The 22,531-nt window shown below is 37.3% G+C and overlaps 1 long non-coding RNA gene across 1 annotated transcript; it reads right to left on the minus strand.

Moving 5' to 3' along the window:
• Positions 1 to 1,404: 1,404 nt before the first annotated feature.
• LOC136840639 (uncharacterized) lies at positions 1,405 to 22,103 on the minus strand. The gene is made up of 3 exons (XR_010853690.1): positions 21,682 to 22,103; positions 9,254 to 9,971; positions 1,405 to 1,507 (listed from the first exon to the last, which is right to left on the minus strand). It is a non-coding gene; the product is annotated as an uncharacterized lncRNA (long non-coding RNA).
• Between the last annotated feature and the right edge of the window lie 428 nt (positions 22,104 to 22,531).

A 22,531-nucleotide genomic window follows, 5' to 3' on the forward strand; every position in this document is an offset into this window, starting at 1 on the left:
TATATATATATATATATATATATATATATATATATATATATATATATATATATATATATATATATATATATATATATATATATATATATATATATATAAGAGAGAGGACGCGCAAATTTCCTTCGACATTTACTTTACCCTTAGCAAAAGAATATGCCTGATGGAAGAAAGGAAATCTTACAATCCCAGAAGGCATAATTTAAAATTACGACGCCAAGACGCTACAAGATTCCAGAGGGTAAGGATGACGCCATCTGCATTCCTAGTGCTTGGGAGACGCAAAACACAGTGAGGGACACTGTTTATCATATTCGCCTTTATTCTTTTTTTTCAGATGAGGGTTATGATCCTCGTGGAAGAAAGCGGCGACGTCTGGAAAGGTCTTAAGAGCCTCACACGCTTTCCTTATTTGGCGAGATCTGGCTGAGCGTGTTAAGAATGAAAGGCACTGGCGTGGACGTATTTCTTTTAAATATATGACTTGAATACGTCGTAATATTCAAAACAATGGTTATATGCATATAGCTCTAACCTTAGGTGATACACAGATTCTCCTGTACGCTATTTGCCGTAAGAGCGCATTCCATTTTCTTCTGTTATTTTGGGGGTCCTTTGATTATTTACATTCTTTCTGACATTTCTTCCCACCAACAATGCTTCTTTTCCCTCTATAGTAATTCCTGTCCATCTTGCTTCACCATTTTTAGTAAACAATAGCTTACAATTCGTACAATGTACACCACCTGCACACAATTATTCAGATTCCAAACCCTATCTCTCTCTGCTGCGATAACAGATTACATCTACGTAGGTACGTGTTCATGCATAAATTTAAGCGCGCACTGAACAATAGACATAACAGTTTCATTAAAACCCCCTTAATGACTCTTGGGCTTCATCAAGAATTTGATCGTCCGTTTGCTGACATGAGGATGAAATATGCGGCATTTAAAAATGTTCAGCATTATTCTAAGCGCAGTAGAATTTATTTCTTTTTTAATGTGATGGAGTACAAAAGCTGACCAAAGACCATTATCAACAACCATGAATTTTATCATGTCCATGACTAAGAAACCTTTGTAGACGCCAAGATCTATGTAAAGATCTTTAGAAAAGTTTACAGCACTGGAGACGGAGATAAGCAAGAAAGCACAGAGCAAATGTAGGGACCAGTAATTTGTCTCAAATCAAACATTTCTGATTTTTTATCATAGGAATAGTGCTAATAAAGACATTTTTGCACCAAGGATTTCATCGCAAGAAATGTAATATCAGCTGTACCAATAATTACAACAACCATGGCTCTACCCCCAAGCACTTAAAGAGTATAAATTGTTCGATCAACAGGCTAGCAATAAAAGAAAATAAAAAAAAAAACAATAAAACATGTAATGTAACACTTACCACACTCTGAGCAACGAAGAATCCGATGGATGGCGAAGCGTTATCTTGGGAAACGGCTCCAAGACAACAAAAACGTACTAAGAAGCACTATTACAACGCGCACCTGCAATAATAAAAATATGAGAATAATTAAGAGGAAAATCAATCTTTCAGACGTCTTGGTTGTTTTGGGATTATAATAAAATTCATGAAATTACTCATATTAATCTTAACTGCTAACACCCTTCACCCCTTACCCCAAGGATAGATTTATTCTGTAGGTCCATGAATAACTTTGGACAAGTTAGAAGTCAATGACTACAGATGAAGCATGCCTGTAGAATCAATATATATTTTACATATCGCACCAAATGATTACATACACCAAACATTTAATATCACAACTGTTTAAATTATATCGGTTAATTTGTCTAACCGTAAAAAAACCATTATTCAAATTTCCAAAGGCAACAACTAGAACTGCTAATGGTTCCGAACAAAGGGAGAAGTTATCAGTACACATCGGATAAATAAATTCCTTGTTTATCCGCAATGTCACTTGATGCAGAAAAATACATTTAGTCGGAAAACAAATTTCTTACAGAATTGCTGTTTGACAATTGTTTCATTCAGCAACAGCTTTCCAGCGGAGATTATTCATACTAAATACGTCGTTCTACAACCTGTCTCAGTTGCATATATGAGTCGAAAAATTCGAAGTATATCGAAAACCATCCATGAACGTCGAAGTAGCTAGTATTTACACAACATTAAAACTGCAACAATACTGCCATTATTTAAAATACTGATAATAAATGCCATTATTACTGCTATTAGAATGATAATAAATATCATTATTAAAGTAAAAAAAAAATAGAAAATCTTAACCGAAACACACAAAAGACAGTGAAATATAACGTTTTATATATTAAAATTTCATGCACTTCTTGCCTTCAAGACTTTATCTAATCATTCCATCTGTGCAACCTGAAACTTCCAGTCTGTTCACTCAGGAAACAAGTCGCTAAGAAAGCCTTTCCTGATAGTTGCTTACTCTAGTATTATATTAAGTTACACACAAACACACACACACACACACACACATTATTAACTGGAATATTATCATATAGAATAATCCGAAAAAGGAAATGAACAATAAAACTTTGCCAACAGAAAGCGAAAAAAACAGTAAATACCACAAATGACGATATGTAAATAAAATCATTGCTAATAAATCACATTTAATATACATACACAGATATATAAATACACACATACTCCATATATATATATATATATATATATATATATATATATATATATATACATATATATATATATATATATATATATATATATATATATATATATATATATATATATATATATATATATATATATATTTACATTTACGAAACTGTGTGCGTATATTAAAGAGCTACGTAAACTGAGGAATCCTAAAATACTGATAAAATGGACAATGAAATAAATAAAATTAATTAGAAAATCATTTTGATGCGATATTTGGACTCTGAAATTATAATAAATAAAATATCTGATAAAGAAATAGAAAAGCTGAACTACACAATGAGAAAGGTTACAAGTTTTATTGAAATGAAATCCTGTTAAATACGACCTTTGCACAGAAACGGCCTGATCTCATCAGTTTAACATCCATAAGGATGAGGTTGGAGTATTTATTTTTAATGCTCAATGTGCCAGAACTAAAAAAGGCTGTGCATATATTTCATAGTGTTCTTATCTATAAGACGCTGTTCTAAGAATATCTGAAATAAGGACAGACTTCCGGTGCTTGTCATTATTAAGACTTAACATTGTATATACTAAAAAATTTAGGGAGACATCAAGTAAAGGGAGATATTACAAAATGGATGTTGCATAAAAAGGTGTGTAGTGTGTTGTTTCCTAAGATTAGTAGATTCAATAGATTTTTTGTTGACGTAGTATCTCGGCGGATGAGCACAAGCTCTTAGCAATACAGTGCCTGTTCCAAAGAATGGCATAGCTGCAGACAGCAGTGATTACAGGCCAATTTCTATTCTCGATGTGCTCCGCAAAGTTGCAGAAAAATTTATTTTTAAATTCACTGTATAAGGGTGTGGAATCTAAAGGATTGTTTGCTGATAGTAAACATTCATACAGGAAGCAGTTAGATACCTGCGATGCTCTTTTAGATTTGACATGCCATTTGCAAGAGAACCTTGATAGGGGTTTTGAATGTAGAGTAATTCAAATAGATTTTAGTGCTGCTTTCGATTTTAAAAATCACAAGGAATTTATTTGTAGACTTTAGAATCTTGGATTGGGTGGATATGTTTTAGGTTTACTTCAAGATTACCTTACAGGTTGGCAGCAGCGAATTGCTGTTGATGGGATCTTTAGTGAATCAAGACCTACTGTGTCTGGAGTTTCACAGGGTAGTGTTCTTGGTCCATTGTTATTTTTAGTGTATACAAGTGATATGGTTGTTGGCCTGGAAAACATGACTGTTCAGTATGCCAATGATGCAACACTTGTGGGTGTAGTAAAGTCTCCACTTATGAGAAATGAACCGATGATACGGTTGGAAACGTTGGAATTCCGCTACGCCCTTAGAACAACGACGAAGATTCTGCTTGAGAATACGACAAATCCCGATTTCCTGAAACTCTACGGCGATCAAACGGCCCTTTTGACTTCCATTTCTTTTATGCAATAAAAATTAATCATTCAAGAAACCAGTCCCTTATCCAGACTATGAACATCGGCTAGTTATTAGCAAATATCAGCCCTGACGAGAAGAAAATAATATGAAGAATGGAGAAGACTATATATAAAATCAATTCCACTGATGTTCCCATCCTCTTTAATAACAAAATAATAATAATAATAATAATAATAATAATAATAATAATAATAATAATAATAATAATACAGTTTTTACGCGGAGCATCATGAAAAAAATTAGAATATGTAACCTGGCTCAGTAATCGAAGAAAAACGGAATGAAGGAAAGAAAAATGATCCGAGAATTTAGTTCACTGAAAAGAGGAGATATCAAGATCCCTGAATTCAGGAGACAAGCTTGCAAACTGAAATGAAGTTTTAAGAATCGACTGGGGGCCAATGCCATCTTTTTTTTTTCAGATCGAAAGCGGACTGGAAAGCCCGACGCTTTTCCACAGGAACACCTAGGAAAAAAAAGAAAAAAAAAAAAACACTTGGGTCTCACCTTGAAAAAGGCAGAATGTTATGAGAACAAGGAAAACGGAAGCATGAAAAATGACAATAAAAACTAACGAAATGGAACGTAAATGATATAACCGAAGATGAACGAGTTTAGTGATAAGAAGATACTTTTAATGGCCGCACAGCAAAAATAAAGTAACCGGCTCTGGAAAAAACTGTAAGCAAGACTGAGATTTTCAGGGCATGTATTAACAGTGTGCAGGTATTAAAAATCAGAGAAGATGGGTCTGCCCTATATCTATTCCCGACTACATCGCAGTTTTCTTCGTTTCTCCTAAATTCCAAATGTCTTTTTTTTTTTTTTTTTTGGTTAAACGACTGCCTCTACTGTCTCCTGCTCAGCCAAAAGCGAGGAAGGAACTGCACAATACGATGAAACAAAGCTGACACAAAAGATTCGAGACTGTATAGAAGGTGACACATCAAAAAACAGTGGAAAAGGAACATCAAAAAGAGCGACCCAAATTACTAGTGAATGGAGTTGCAGAAAAGAATTAAAAATAAGTTGCACGGCAGAAATTCTGATAAACAAAAAGCAACGAGGTTACAGCATACAAGGCACAAATTAGTGAAGGGAATATGAAGATATGTCAGTTTGCAAGAAAATTCACTTATATCAGCAGCCTACAAGTTAAGGCAAATAAATCAAGCACCCCACACCATAAATGACCTGCGGTTGACGACCTCTTGCAACGAAATGTCTGTATACACAGACAGCAGAGAGCGGACAATGCTTTTCCTGTTGGTGAACGATATAATTCTGAAATGTTAATTAACTTCAAAGTGCACTAAATAAATATAGGGCATTAGTACATACCTGAACATCAATATATCTAACATTAAAATTATCATTTTGACTCAAACAATGCTACACACATTCAGTGTTTGTTGTAGGTATGACGAGATCATTTAAAAAAAAAATAAATGGAGCCCAACCCTGAACATCGCCGCCCACGCACGAATTTATAATGACTAATCAAAACACTCACAGATAACAGGGAATTATAAGGACACAATGCATACCTTGACGAACATCAACAAACATTAAAATCAGACCAAAAAAAAAAAAAAAAATGTCGTTTTGCACAAATGTCTGGTTATATGAGCCCGATTAATTTAAACCTAACGTACATTGAAACATATTTATCATTTAGATTTAACAATGAAATATATACTATGTATAATCAAATACGATCATTTATATGCATGTATGTATGTAGAAGACTATATATAAAATGATGCCACAAGCACACCATCCTCTTTAATAATAATAATATATATATATATAATAATATATAATATATATATATATATATATATATATAATAATATACATGTGTGTGTGTGTGTTTGTAGCCTATAAATAATGTAAAAAAATTCCACAAAATCAATTTAGCTCTAACAATAAACAGATAGTATAATCAAAAAAGGAACAAAAGGAAAGAAAAATGATCCAAGATATTTAGTCCACTATATAAATATATATATATCATATATATATATATATATATAGTGTGTGTGTGTGTGAAATGTATGTATTATATGTATGTATGTGTGTGTGTGTGTAGCATCTTTTTAAATAATGTAAACACGCAATTCCACAAAATCAATTTAGCTCTAACAATGAAACATATAGGTATAATCAAAACGCGCAAAAAAATGCATGATATCGCCTATGAAAAAGGCGGATATATATATATATAGAATAATAAAATATATATATATATAAAATGACAATAAATACTGTGTGTGTGTGTGAAATGGTATGTAAATGTATATAACATACGAAGATATATATATATATATATATGATAGAAGATATATTAATATATATACAGCAAAAATAAAGTAACTTCATGTTTGGCATGTTAAAAATGGCAGACTGTAACACTGAGATTTTCAGGTTGCACGGACAGCCTATCTTGTAGGTTGCTACAGCCTCTGCTTCTTCTACAGTTCCTGCTTTACTCTTGGATTATTCAGAGAAACTGATCTCCAGCAAGACCTTCCAACAGACATCTCCACTTTCGGGAATTCTCTCGACCTCGTCTGTAGTGGCCGCTCTTCCTAGTCTCTTCCCAACCCTCTTCCATTCGTCTCCCCTCACCACTCTCCAGAAGTTTTATACCCGAAGCCCCTAATGCATTGTAAATATGTATGTATGTAGGTATGTTTACACATAAATATATTATTTAACTGTCTTTACTTTGATCATAACTACCTAACGTATGTTCTTATTTCTTGACTTATCACCTTAATATATATATTTCCATAATCACAAAAGAAATTTCTCACTGAAAATGTGTACAAGCACACCGGGGGAAATTTGCCTTTGGCCACTGGCAACATATTCAAATAATTTTTAAAGCTTATACGCAAATGTGTGGGAAACGCTTTTTGTTTGGAAATGAGTATTACCTTTCTCATGGGAAACTGAAAATCCTATTCAGCGGTGTATACTAACAAATAACTAAACAAATCCAGTTTCTGTGCATGGTTTTTGGTGGGTTCTGGCAGTGAGATGAATACATTTTAATTTCATGAGAATAGCAGACCTGGAACAATGACGGTGAAAGCTGTTTTGGCTCTAAAATAAAAACCTTTGTCAAGGAAAGCCTGTAAAAATAATAAATAAACTGAACAATTATAACAAGTACAGACACAGAGGCAATACAAATACATTTACAGCTAATGGCAAATTCCTCAGAGTTTCAACTCGAGATACTTTTTGTGAGGCCTCCTAAAATAAGGAAAAAACGACTCGCAATGCAATCAGTCGAGTCATTGAGACACATACGTCTCCAAATGCCTCTGTGCGGACTACCCATTGGGCGTCTGGAAAATAAGAGCCCTGCAAAGCCAAAGAGGCTAAAACTAATACAGAAACGGACACGTACAGTATATCTTTCATAGCCAAGTGTTCGCTCACTGGATAGACTCTGGGCTACTCTACTTCTCAGTGTAAGATTATGTGCTAATCTATCTACACGAAGAGTATATCCTTAAACTGCTAATACATATCAAAGTTACGAGAACACTGAACGATGACACCATCATTTGACCCAAAGACAAGGATCAATTAATTATAGGAAGTTTGTGCTAGCTTGAGGTCCTCACACAACCGGACAGGTCATGTTCACCTTCAGATGATCCCTTTGTCCGTTGAACAAGCAATACGCAGTGATAATTTTATAGATGAAGAACTTTTCTAACCACAGCGCAAATGACATCATGAAACTTTTAGGGGATTCAGGCAGGTTCTCTTGGACTCAATACGGGTGATGCATACTTAAATAGAAGTGCGATAAATTGCTGAGGGCCGAACTCTAATGAATTATCTTTCAGAAGTAAGCGTCATGATTTTTTTTATATGAGGGAAAGGTTATCCCTCAAGAATTAGGCACATGTGAGTATAAAGAACAAGCAACTTCTTGATCATGCATCAGAAAGAAAACGTGGAAACCTCCACACCTGAATATCAATTCCAGATAAACGTGTGACTCTATATCACCTAAAATAATTAATTTAATTTTTAAACTTGAGGGCAGCGCCGAAAATCTGTTACAAGCAATAAAGCCCCAGCCAAAAACAAAGCCCTACACAATAGTCGAAAAGAAATATTACTAAAATTTCAACCCAGTTCTGTTCTGACAATAAGAAGTTTCAGTGTAATTGTCCTCTGATGTGATCAATACACCAGAGCCAAGAATTTCCACACTTTTATGTTATAAACCTTAATAAATATTTTGTCTGTCAAACTACTTCCAGAGGTAATACTGCAGCAGCGCCTTGAAGGATATAGGAGTAAATGATTTAGGGTACTCTAAAGGGAGTGAATCGCCTCACCCTTTAAAGGTGCAGTTTCACCCGTAAGCACTTGTACATCCTGACATCAATTATGTAACCATAATACTTGCTGAAAATTTGAGAGAAAATGCTGAACTCTGTATTCTAAATTTTATTGTAACCTTGAAAACAGGTCTTGTTAAAAGATATCTAGGGTATGTCATCACCAACCCCCAAGATACCGCTTTAAAAAAAAGATAAAATTTTGGATTTTGAGAAGACCCCTCTTCTTGAAAGATCGATCATGGTCAAAATTATTTTTTCAAACAATCACAAACCGTAACACTATGATGTCTGTCCAGTCTCTTCAAAACCGGAAAAAAAGGACCTTCTACCGAGATAATGGGCCAATATAAAAACTGCGACTGTTATCACCCTTAACCCCCAGGAACATATGCACCAAGCTTCACTAAAGCAGTGACATAAAACGTTGAAAAATAAAATTTCAGCTTTCCAACTGATCTGTGACATTTAAATAATAGTCAAGATAAAAATACTTTGCAAATACAATCACTAACCCTAAAGGTACCGACTTGTGACCTTAAAATATAGGTCTAGGTCAAAAATATATTGGGGAAATAACTCATACCAACCTATCAAAATAGTAAAAAAAAAGGCAAATACAAGGTTGATTGACCTTTATATAAACCTACCATCAAAAGAAAAATTCTATGACCAAAAATACCAAAAACCCTGTATTTTAGAAATGCTACCACTCCTAAGAATAATGAAATTTACATCACAAATTATAAAAAAAAATAAGTAAATCACTTACCAAATTTAAGATGATCTGCAGCAGGATTTTTCCACAATATATCAACCTGACGAAACGCACTCGACGGTAGCACCTTCGCACTCCCCCTCTACACACCCAAACAAAACTTTGAAACGCGCGAAACTGCACTGGCTCATCAAATGTCTTCTATCTGGCAAAAGCTACAGTATCTCATGACCTCTTGTTCTCGGACGCTGGAGATTTTGTACTTTGTTAATACCCTTCTTACATTTATCATTTTTTCGTGAATTATCTTTCGGGCTCAAAACGAATATGGATTGAACATATTTACAAATGCCTTCTCAATTTTATGGAATTGTCTGATGAATCCAAATTCGTGAAACACAGATCTCAATTTCCTTTTAAATGTTACGGTGATCTTGACTGACTTAAGAAATCACCGAAAATCAAGCATTATGCAAAGTTCAAAGTTGTCAACGAGAAATATCCTCCCAAAGCAAGCAACATCGTACGCTGAACACAATATCCTGAAGTTAAATAATTACTCAGTCATGGAAACCACGTTGAAGTTCACTTCTGTCCTGTGGTAACTCTTCAAAATACTTATGCATGACGTTGCGCTTCGCGCTCGTCATTTGTTTATCTCAGGTTTTTTTTTTTTTCTGCCTTTGATTTCTCCTGCCATACTGGTCTACATGATCAACATCCTGAATGTTTCTCCTTCTATGACGGACTTGTGTTCGATGAAGCCTCAGATCTGAAAGGAAAATAACGAAATCTGTTGCGTTATCTTACTATAAAATGGGAGCCACTATCATTTAATTTGAGTGCACTGGTATTGATTGACAGATTGATTATTAAATCTAGGTCTTGAAGACCAAGCGCCGGAACCCATCAGGAGTGGTATTAAGAACGTTATTTAACAAACAACACAATAAACTACGATAATCATTTTCACTTTGACAAATCAAAAGCCGTCTCAAAAATACTATAATAAGCTTTTTACCAGGCCATCATCAACAAGGGAGGCTCCAGAAACATCTGACACAAAAGCATAAGGGGAGGTGTGAGGTCTAAAACCAGAGGCTGTATATTCAGTGTCTGCAATTTCCTCAACTCCTTCAAACTTCTTGCCGTGGACTCTACAAAAGGAGAGAAGGACATTCTCAGAAAAAGTCCAAAGATCAACAGATGGCAGAGAAATAGACACAATAGCTTCGGGTAAATTAGGCCTCGTCCAAACGACCATATTGTGTCTGGCAGACTTGCCCTGTTCCCAGACAAAGTCTGTGCAGACAGCTGTAAAAGCTGTAAAAGCGGCCGTCAAAGACTCGCCGCTCCTGTTCCCCATGCACATCACCGAAGTGTATGCAGAGCGCTTTGAGCCACTAGCACTGGGAACACTGACACTGGCAGCACACCAGACCATGGTCTAAGACCAAATTTCTTAGACCATGCACCAGACTTTGTCTGGAGTGAGTAACGTAAACGGCTGCCAGGCAACGAACGTGGCAAAGACCGATCCAAAGAAAATAATTTTTTTTTTTTACTAAAATAATTATATAGGCTATTATACATGAAAATATTGACTGGAATATACAGAGAACGTGAATATGAGTATCACTGGAATCAAATATAACTTGATATCCATGGGAAATATATATACTTATAATTTTCTATCTTAAATGTTAGCTATTCTACATAATACATGTGTTCAATCCGTATACATGGTCATTTGTTATATGAAATTATGATGTATATTGTCCTTGCTTTTCATGCATTATAATATTTAATATAAATTTATTTCATTTTAATTCTTCACATTAATTTTCCTTTCTTTTAATTTTTCTGTTATATTACTTCTCTTATTCCGCTCTTTTGGCGCCGTTGAGTCTACAGCATTTTGCTCTACTATTATTACTAAAAATAATAATGATAATAATGGTAAAGACAATGTAAACCTGAAACACGTAAAACCAATTGTGGAGATTGTAGGGTTGGGCTTTGAATGGTTTTCAGTTCCGCCTAATTAACAACGTAAACGAAGGCACAGTCCCATTCATCATTCCGATGACACTTCTACCTACCATTCTCACGGCACAAAGCTAGAGTTAGTTATCATTTCCATTATTCCAAGTGCCGTTCGCTTTCTGTTATCCTGGCTATGAGCCATGCTGCCGTTACCTGACTTTTGTTTATTTACAGATTTTGCCAACAGACTAAGGCTGCCCATTCACTAGCGATTTGATTGGGAAATCAGATCGTAGTGGGCGGGGCTTTGGAATTGTATAGGTGAACACTCACACTACGATCAGATCTTCATAAACAAGTCATTTCAGTCTCAGCAGTAGAGCAGTTAAAACCTGTGGCAGAACCTCTCTATAATTACGACCTTTACACCATTGCTTTTTTGACTTGTAAATATGTGAGACTTGAGAAAAAAGGACAGAAGCAAGAAGGGACGACGACGAGGAGGAGGATAATTTTATGGATTATTTTTTATGACGAAATATTTTTATTTCTAGTTTCCTGATACACACCAAGAATGGATTGCGATTGCCGAAGATTTCCGTGAGATGTGGCAATTCTCGAATTGTTTAGGAGCTGTTGACGGGAAACATGTAGCCAACACGCCACCAAAAGATGCAGGCTCCTATTTTTATAATTATAAAGGGTTTCACAGCCTAGTATTGCTGGCAGTCGTCAAATGCAAAAGATGAATTTATCATGTGTGATTTTGGAACGAATGGAAGAATATCTGATGGGGGTGTTATTGAAAACACAAAATTTGGTGAAAAATTAGCCAAAGGCAGTCTTTCAATACCCTATGCTGCCCCTCCATCATCCTCGTCGGAACCTTTACCTTTTGTGTTTATAGGATATGAAGCTTTTCCAATGAAAGAAATTTTTTAAAAACCTTATGCTCTAAACCAGCTTAATGAACAGAAAAATGAATATTCAACTATAGACTGTGCAAAGCTCGCAGAGTAGTCGAGACTGCACTCGGAAGATTGCGAGCAGTTTTTCCAATATTTTCAGCTCCAATTAATTTGAAATTAGAAAACATATAAAAGGTTGTAATGACGTGCTGTTTGTTGCACAATTATATACAGAGTCGTGCTAAAATTCCTGATATGTCAGAGGATTTGTCCTCAGATTATTATGAATCATTATTACGTGATGAAAATGGACAAGACACTCGAGATGCAAAAAAAGGTCGAGAAATGTTTCTGAACTATTTCATAGGCAAACAGAGATGGTTTGAAATATATTTTGTATCTGAACATTATAATGATTGTGGTTTTCTGGTTTATGAATATTAAATATCAAATATTTCAAGATAACTTTGTGTATAATTATTATTTCATATTGGTATTGCCTTAAAACGTTTGGTTTATTAATATAATATATAAATTGTCACGGTTTCAATTAACAGGTTCTGTTCATTAAATATAATAATGCAATGTATATTAATTTCCCTTACCTCTTGCACATTGGACACAGAAGGACGTGGTGCTTCTGAATCCTTTATGAATGATAGAAGATCTTAATACCATAGAGATGGTTCATACACCTCATCAGTTCCTATGCCAGATTTCTTGGAGGCCTCAAACTTTTTCCAGTTCCTTTCGAAACACACTGCGCATATTGTTAATTTTTTTAGTGACCATGTCTTTATTGGCTTCAGGAGACTTTTCTTTAAATTTTTCTATTAGAACTTCGTAATCCTTGTTTTTAGCGTTTCTATTCGAATACATTTTACTCTTTACATTCCAAAGGCATGGATGACTCTTACAAAGTTCAATAAATTCGCCCCAAAAAACTTTTTCCACCCACATATCAAACATTTTCTCTTCCACTTTTAATTTACACTCAAAAAGAACAAAATAATGGGGCTCCCGATATAGAGACTGACCAAGTTGACTCACCTAGCGACAAACCAGCATTTCCAGCAGATGCAAATTACATCTGTCTGTAAATGGCCTCGTTTAGATCTGAACGAACTATCGATTGTAGTAATTAGACCCTACAATCATACTCGAGGAACAATACCAACACTCACACAACGATATGCAGAAACTCCGCCCACTTTGATCTAATCTCACGGATTCAATCGCTAGCGAATGGGCAGCCTAAAGTCTCCCAGACAGTTTGATCGTGTGGACGGGTCTTTAGTCATTAGTTTTAGAAGAAAAGAGTCCATTTATAAACAGGCTAATTTGCTCGATTGAAACTGGTAGCTTAATGCCGGGTGGGTTTACCTGGACCATATCTGAATTCGGGTCTTTGTTCATATGTTGCTTAGTGTAAGCGGACCATAAATTTAGGCCGAAGGCCAAGCGTTTGGCCGTACGAGGTGATTCGGCGCTGAAAGGAAAATTGAGGGTTCAATTGTTTCAAAGATGTAACAAGAGGAAAACCTCGCAATTGCACTATGAAACAATTGTTAGACGAGGGTTGAAAGTAAGATGGAAGAAAGAATATGAATGGAAGTACAGTAAAAGGAATGAAAGGGGTTTCAGATAGCGGCCGCAGGGACTGCAAAGAACCTCCGGGCTTGCTATGTAAAGTAAAAGACGAAAATGTCTGATGTTTGGATTATCAACCGCTTTTGAGCTGAATTCATAAAAGTTTATAGGGATAATCAGTACCTATATAGGAATATAGAATTCTGACCCAAGGCCAAGCGCTGGGATCCATAAGGTCATTCAGCGCTGAAAGGGAAACATTGTAGAAAGGTTTTAAAGGTGTAACAGGAGGAAAGCCTCGCAGTTGCACTACGAAACAGCTGTTTGGACAGGGTGGAAAGTAAGATGTAACAAAGAGAACATGAACGGAGGTACAGTAAAACAAATGAAAGGTTACAGCTAGGGGCCGAAGGGACGCTGCAAAGAACTGCATGAGGTGCACTGACAGCACTACCCACCTACAGAACGTCAAAGCAACTTGAGAAACAAAGATTACGAAATCTGGTAAAAAATCTAAAGAAAATTCCCTGATGCCAATAAGGATCTTCAGTCCTTATGATTACCTGTGGCTAAATATCGAAGAGTGGCAGAAAATCTTTCATCTGCGTGTCCTCCTTTTCTATATAAAAGGTGTTACTTTATGAAGTAAATGGCAAGATGTCTATCTTCAGGACGTCATTCAAGTTCCTCCAGTAAACTGAAATGTGATACAAAGCTCCCTTCTAAGTAACCAATCTTTCACGCAGTCTCTTCCATTTTTCTATCCTTGTTTCTAAATTTAATACCAGTCCTAAAAAACGATAGTGAAAAGGGCGTGCCGCTCTGGAGATTGCGTCATACCATCTTGCTGCTTGGCCGCTAAAACCAAAATGACTCGTTTGTCAACATCTGGTCGAAGTGTGAGGGTCTAGGGTACATATACTAACACTCCGCCTACTAAGATCTGATCTTGCGACCAAACCTGTAAACCCCTCATGAATAGCCACCCTTCCATATCAGCACCTAGACTTCAAGATTCAAGAAACGCTTGCAATATGAAATACTTTTACTTTACAAACAATTCATATCGCCTTTGTAAAATGCATATTTTCTACTATCATTCTACTATACAATTCATTCATACTGTCATTCTGCTATAAACACCTCAAGCCATAATTCATGTATGCTGTCAATACTTTTCATAACCATTTTCACTATTTTTCAATGCTCATTTCGAAAATTACCAATTACACAGACACACACACACACATATAAATTATATATATATATATATATATATATATATATATATATATATATATATATATATATATATATATATATATATATATATATATATATATATATATATATATATATGTGTGTGTGTATATATATATGTGTATATATATATATATATATATATATATATATATATATATAAAATATATAATATATATATATGTGTGTATATATATATATATATATATATATATATATATATATATATATATATATATATATATATATATATATATATATATACTAGCTGGCCAAAACTGGCACTGCCCAGAAAAACTGAATGACATTCTCTCTCTCTCTCTCTCTCTCTCTCTCTCTCTCTCTCTCTCCTCTCTCCTCCTCCTTAACACCCCCTCTTCTCTCTCTTCTTCTCTTCTCTCTCTCTCTCTCTCTCCCAACATACCCATTCACTATTATATAATTCAACAACCAAAGGCCGTGTATTCACAATCAAGTTTACCTGTCATTTCTTCTGTCAGTTCATTGAAACTGTTGTTAAAACTTACATTTAGACAACAGTTTGTGGGCGTAGACAGTCCACTCGCCAGAACTGACGAACTGATGGTATTACCTAAATATCTTCTGACCAACTGACAGGTAACTCCATGTGTGGACAGGTAAACGCCAATTTCATGACTGTTTGCCGCTGTATTTCATCTAGGAAGCATTGTAGGTGCTCCCATAAGAATATCAATAAATTATGTTTAGGCGTTATTCATTTCACTGTTAGAACGTCGGGTTTCCCCAGAAAACACAAATCTATGACTGACGGCTGAATCTGTGATTTTTAAGTATTTTCATTAACTACAATATTTTATATGTAAAACAAAAATCAACCACGAATGTAAAACACGTCAAGCTTTCAAGTCATATGTATTAGAAAACTCTTGTCATGTTGGACAAAGAATTATTAGGTATTTTTCTGGTGAGAAAACACAACTGATCATAAAATTATGCCATTCTTGTTCTAACGTCCTACGCTATTTTTTCGCTAATGGATCCAAAGTCTTGTCAGAATTCTGTGATAATAACCAAGATGACGGATCCCGCCAGCTCTCTCAACGGCAACACTGCAGCTGCATCTTGTCCGCCTGACCCCTTTCATGACACACAGCCCAGAGGCCTGGTTCTTTAGGGCAGAGACGATCTTCAGGTCCAAAAAGATCATGTCAACTTCACGAAAAGCTGATGCAGTCCTTGAATTCCTACCCGACAATGTCTTCGAACAAATAGCAGAGTGGTAAGCCAAGCCAGACACCACCATCACATATGAGAATTTGAAGGCACAACTAAGGTCATCCTTCAGCATGCCCCCAGCCCTCAGCTAGAAAATTCCTAGATAATGTAGGAATGGCAATAGAAGATCAACAGCCCTTGCATATTTACAAGCAACTCCGATGGCTAATAACAATCCCTGCCACAGATGACAAATCAGAGATGGCGCTGGACTTACTGTGCGAAGTCCTCCTGACAAAGTTGCAATGCAAAACAGTTACTGCAATTCCCAACACATCCACCACGCCCTTCGAGGGAGTTCTCAGAATGGTAGATGCAGTTCATCTGTATGCTATAAAAAAAAAATGGTTGCAGCCCAACCAACTAGCCATCAGCAATGGCCAGACTGGTTGCCTTGTAAGGGGGAATGAGTCTGCCTTCACTGTTTTTCTTCCAGCAAAAGGCAAAAACTCTCTGTGTTTCTATATCATATCAGATGTCCGATACACGATTCCCCATCAATATGAGTGCATGAAAGTTGTTCGTCCCAGTCAACCCAAACGAACAGCTAAAACCAGCCCCCAACACTCTCCATGCATCTACCAGCAAAGGTGCCCTGCCAGAAGTATGAAAGTATCATTCAATGGCAAACCATACAGTTGAACATTCATCACAGCAGACGTCACCGTTGCACTACTTGGAGCAGACTTCCTGAGGGCACATGACATACCGATAGACATATCCAGACAATTCAGAGATGCCCCTATAACCCTCATCACTCCAAGAACAACAACAAACTCCACGTCGGTACCAGAAATCTCTCGCCTCCTTCAGGAATTTCGCAAAGTGTCCAAGGGCGACCTCCAGCATGACCTCATGCACCCTACAAAACACCATGCCAAACATCATATCATCACCGAGGGCGCCCCCAGCACACGCATGTTTCAAACGGCTGGCTCCAGACAGACTAGCTCATATAAAACATTCCATGATATGGAACAGGCAGGAATCTGCCAGAAAGCCTCCACCTTGTGGGCATCTCCCCTTCACATGGTGCCTAAAGCAGAAAGTATGTGGCGGCCCTGCGGCGAATACCAGGCCTTAATTTTAAAACACTACCAGACAGGTACCCCCTGCCTAATATCATGGACATAACTAATCAGCTCAATGGAGCAAGAATATTCACAAAAACTCATCTTCTGAAGGGATACTACCAAGTCCCAGTAGCAAAAGAAGACATAGAAAAGACAGCAATCATCACTCCCTTCGGGACATATACTTTCAATTACAGCTGTTTCGGCCTTCAAAACGCAGGGGCTACTTTTCAATGGCTTATGGACAACATCCTCGGAGAATTACCCTGCTGCGTTGTTTACGTCAACGATATTATCATTTTCAGCCCCAACTATAAACAGCACATTAAGGACGTAAAACAAGTCCTCGAGAAACTAAAAGAAAATAGGCTAATAGTCCGACCAGATAAATGTGCATGGGCGACAAGCAGAATTTCTTGGTCATCAAATAAGATCTGAAGGAGCTAAACCTTTCCTGATGAAGGTCCAAGCTGTTACTGAGTTCCCAAGGCCAAGAAACATTAAACCACTTCAAGAGTTTGGTGGCATGATCAATTATTAACACCGTTTTATACCCAACCAGGCTAAAATGTCCCCTTTGTACAAGTATTTAAAGGGAAAATCTAAATCATTATGCTGGACGGATAAGCAAGAAATGGCTTATCAAGAAGTCAAAAAAAAAAAAAGCCCTTGGTTCTGCTGCAACACTAATGTTTCCTGTCTCCCATAGGTCCCTTACACTGACCACAGATGTGAGCAGCACAGCGATGGGCAAAGTACTCGAGCAGGATACAAACAATGGTCATCACCTGTTGGCCTTCTTCAGCAAAAAGCTATCTCCACTGTACCAGAAATAATCCACGTTTGACAGCGAGCTGCTGGCAGTCCACCGCGCCATCTGACATTTCAGGCATATGCTTGAAGGACAGCAATTTGTGGTGCAAATGGACCATCAGCCCTTGGTCCATGCCTTCACAAAAAAGACAGATTGCTGGTTGCTGAGCCAACAACGACAACTATCAGCAATCTCCGAGTTTTCCTGCACCACCAGGTACCTGAAGGGTTCCTCCAACAACATCGCAGATGCCCTTTCCAGAAACACAGTTCACGCCATCCAGATCAGGATATCATATCCGAAGATTGCAGCAGCCCATAAGGATGATGCGGACTTACAGAGTCTCTGGTGGGAAAGTTCCGCCATTTTGTGGAGGAATTTTGCCATTGATGATGGAGAAACGACCACTGCCTGCGAAATAAGTACCAGACACCTTCGCCCTTATCTACCACTGGCCTTGAGGAGAAAGGATTTCAGTCTTGCCCATGGTTTATCACACCCATCAGGCCGCTCCTGACAGAGTGATACATTTGGTGGGCAATGAAGATGTACATTAAGAAATGGGCCTAATGTTCAAGGTCAGGAGGCACACCAAATCAGGGATAGGAGAATTCCAAGCAACCAACTGCTGCCTCGCCCATATTCACATCAACATGTGGGCACCTAACCCCCTCCGAGGGGTACAGATGCCTCTTTGTCTCTTCACCATTGTCAACTGAAATACCAGATGACCTGAGGCAACACCTGTCAAAAGCAGACCGTAGAAAGTTGCGCAAAAGCTCTAATCAATTTTGTTAGCCAACACGAGTCCCTCAGTTCATCACCAGTGATAGGGGGCTAATTTCACGTTGGCATTATGGAGCTCCCTTGCCACCAGCAGAACTGACATGCAGCTCAGAACTACTGAGGCAAATGTAATGTGTCTGAAATTCTAACGCTACCGACCACCTACACTACAATACCCTCTTCAAGGGAATGTTACAGGAACCAGCCAGTGTTGCCAACTTAAAGGGAGAAAAATGCTATGTTTAGCGGATTTCAGATTGTCACAGTTGGCAACACTGGAGCCAACTAACGCATGAGTTAAACCACTTAACTCATCTGGCCGGAGCTGCGCAGCAGATTGGGTACCAAACTCAAACCCGAAAAAAATTATGAGAGCGTTGTCAAAGGCCCCATGACACACCCTATTTCCCTGTAAGAGAAGACAACCAACTGACGCAGGGCAGTCCAGGGAGTGGGCTACAGACAGAAGCCAAGGTTCCGGCAACTTCCTTCTCATGGGGGAAATCGAAAAAGTTGAAAATGGGGGGCAATTTTGGCCCTAATATTTCGATCAAAAACCTAACTAATAAAAGAATATACGTCAATTATTATTATTTTTCTCCTGAACCAGAGAGGGAGAAAAAGCAAGCAGAGCGGAATGAGAGACAGGAATTAACCTAGGCTATCAGGTAGGCTAATGAAGGAGGAGAAGCAATACTGGGACGCAATAGGAAAAACTGAGTAGACTGCTGGTGTGCCCTAATTGTCTACATAAACTATCGGCCTCTAACAACTTCCAATACTTCACAAAATTTACATCCCCTCTCATCAAAACACTCATAATCTACATATCAAGAAAACCACACTCGAGCCTGCGCAGCCAGCCTTACACAGCTGCTAACATAGGCTACATTGTTATCAGCAAAACCTTAACAAACTCTTTCCTATACAGCCTAATGCTTTCATCTCCACTTGTTGTAGATGACAAAGCAAAAACAGAAAACAAGCACAATACTGTACAGGAGAAATGAGCCAGGAATCATTCAAAATATTCTAAAGCCAATCGAGACCATGTGTTTAACACTACAGCATGAAGAAATATGACAGAACGTAAACATTCCAGCACCACCTGGTGGGAACAGGTGAACACAATGACAGTCCTAACAAGTTAGCCAAGAGATTTTGAGTTTTTTAAAATGCTGATCACACCAAACAGCGTGAATGTAAAACTAACTTTGGTAATTCTAAGCCGGCTGTCCACGGTGAGATAGCCTATGGCAATTGACGTTTTCCTATGTTATTTTACCTGCTGAACAAGATTTTAAAATAATATTTTGTCGGTCAGCTGTAACTAAAATGTAATTGACCATTGAAAACTGCATGTCTGTCCCAATGGGTCGCATACAGCTCAAGGTTAAATTACAGTTTAGCAGCAGCCGACCGCCAAATATTACCTTAAACTCTTGTAAAGCACGTAAAATAACATAGAAAAACATCAATTGCCAAAGTCTAGCTCCACTGCACATTGTTCGAAGCTTTCGTAAACGGGAAACAAAACATTACCATTTCCACTTTCAACTTGGGTGGCCTCTATAGGTCACCGTAGCAGAACGGTGCTGCGCGCCTTATCTGCATTTTTAAAGATTACTGCAAGCTCGTATGTTCTGGCAAGAGGTAATGACTTTAAATTCTTGTTCAGCAAGTAAAATAACATAGGAAAACGTCAACTGCCAGTCTGTCGCAGTTCTTGCTAAGCGCAGAAAACTGGCAACTGCTGATTGGTGAACCAAAAGCTAGAGCATGCGTGTTAAGGCTTAGAATCAGTAGTACTAGTAATGAATGAAAAGTGCCTTTGGAACGGCTCCAACTATCCATTTATTCGCCATTCTTTTTATACTTGTTTTTCGTGTTCCAAAAGACATATATAACAGGAAATACAACAATAAGGTACCAAAACCTTTTCCCAAGTTATTTACCCCACCAAAAAACCCAAATTCCCAACGGGTCTCCCTTATTGTTAGCTATTCTCGAAAGGGTTTTACCACACCAGTTCTAAGATAATTTACAGCTTAATTACAGCTGAGCGACAAAATATTACTTTAAATTCTTGTTCAGCAAGTAAAGTTCTATAGAAAAATGTCAACTGCCATAGCCTAGCTCACCGCGGACAGCCAGCTTAGATCTACCCTAACTTTAACAGTAGGTAACATTCATTCCAAATAATATCTCTTTATATAACTGAGAAACACAGAACCTCTTAAAGCCTAAAATTTAGCAGGGCCCCAAAAGGAAAGCGGGATTTTTTGGAGGGGGGAAAATACAATTGCAATACTGTATAAGATTGTATTCAACCTACCCAAACATTTGGTGCTTGTCCCTGACTTGGCTAAGAAGAGCGTCAACCCCGTGTACCCCTCACATAACCTAACCCAGGGAACTGTAGGTTACTAAGTAAACAGTTCCAAATAAACCTGACTTTGGCTATCGAACCTAGCCTGGGGTGCACGATCCTTACCTGGCCATAAGGGCTTTATCTACTCTTGACTTCCACATAACCTAACCTAGGGCACTGTTAATTAAAATAAAAAAGGCTGCAACCTAACCTGGTTGGGTAAGGGGGTAGGGAGGAACTGGTTTTGCCAACCTGGACTTCCCCACCTAACCTAGCCCATGGCACTGTGGATAAATAGGAATAGGGTTGCAAATAAACTAAGCCACACCAACCCTAATATTAATAGCCTAAACTTCCCCGTAATGTAACCCAATGCACTGTAAATTAAAATAAGGATGCAACCTAACCTAACAAAAACTATGGTGCTGGATCCTTACCTGGCTGGGGCATGAGGAGGAAGAGATGGCTTTGTCACCCTGGATTCTCCAATTTAGCCTTGTGCACTGTGAGTTAATGTAACAGGGTTGAGCTAAAAGATCCGTAAACTAACTTAACTAGGGTGACCAGTCCTTACCTGGCCCCAAAACTAACATGACCCATAATCGGCTTCATTTCATATGAAAATGCGGCACAAGCAAGGGTTAGCACGTGAGTGGCCAACAATCAACGTTTCTAATATTGTTGGTTTATGATAAATATTAAATTATATTTCTTCAATAACATATTTCTGTGCTTATACAAATAACCCTGATATTTTTTATAAATCACAAGGATGCCAATTTGTATCCATAATATTGGCACACAAAAGACGAGCTTGCGTCAAACAGTCTACACAGATCAAACATAACGAACAATGGACTACCAATAATTATGATTTATCTCTGTATAGGCCAGGCTACACTTACGCATACGCTTACAAGCTGTTCAAATCACGATCATCTTATAATTCAAACTTTACTTTATGTACATTTTCACTGCATGTATATAAAAATAACGTTATTATGATACCAAAATAAAATCTACGTCCATAAATAGAAAATAACCTTTAGCATTGTTTACCGTTTGACCACGAAGCTTGGACTAATGAAGATGGTACTGATTCGCCCGATATTTTATTTTACTGTCCTTGTTCTAAGTACACATTCATTCAATTTCAGTCAGAATTACCTTTTTTTTTTTAATCATTCTGTACAAATACCGTTCCAATGCCCAACAATGTTAAAAAATTATGCATGTCCAGGCTTTAATGTCGTATGTATGTCATCAACGCTCTTCTAACGCTAACTG

Source organism: Macrobrachium rosenbergii, chromosome 8 (assembly GCF_040412425.1).
Source record: "Macrobrachium rosenbergii isolate ZJJX-2024 chromosome 8, ASM4041242v1, whole genome shotgun sequence".
Classification (NCBI taxonomy): Eukaryota; Metazoa; Arthropoda; class Malacostraca; order Decapoda; family Palaemonidae; genus Macrobrachium; species Macrobrachium rosenbergii.